Below are 466 nucleotides of genomic sequence, written 5' to 3' on the forward strand. Positions count from 1 at the left end.
CACTTAGTATAGTATAGTATAGATAGTCTCCCTTAGTATAGTATAGGACCCCCCCTTAGTATAGTATAGTATAGTATACTAAGCCACCCTCACTTACCTTCAGTTGCTCTGAGCAGCGTCTCTTCTCACATCAGGCAGACAAGAAGTGAATTCACCGAACAGCACCATGGGAGCCTAGCAATTGGCTGCCCGTTGCTGCCCACTGAACACCAATATTTTAGATTGCTTACCTGTACGTGCCTCCCCTCGCCGCATCCAAACGCGCCCCCCCCCCCCCCCCCCCCCCCGGGAAAATCTGAGGTGGCCTCCAGGTGGCCTCGTTAGGCCATCGGCCTACCGGGAAACTTCCCTGTAAGGTCTATGGCCAATCCGCCCCTGACCATGTGTCACTGGTTCCTAATCGCTGCTTAAATCACTTAAAAAGTATAAAAAGCAAAAAAAAAAAGAAAGAACATTAAAACAAGAA

This window comes from Mixophyes fleayi, chromosome 11 (genome assembly GCF_038048845.1).
Source record: "Mixophyes fleayi isolate aMixFle1 chromosome 11, aMixFle1.hap1, whole genome shotgun sequence".
In the NCBI taxonomy this organism is placed as follows: domain Eukaryota; kingdom Metazoa; phylum Chordata; class Amphibia; order Anura; family Limnodynastidae; genus Mixophyes; species Mixophyes fleayi.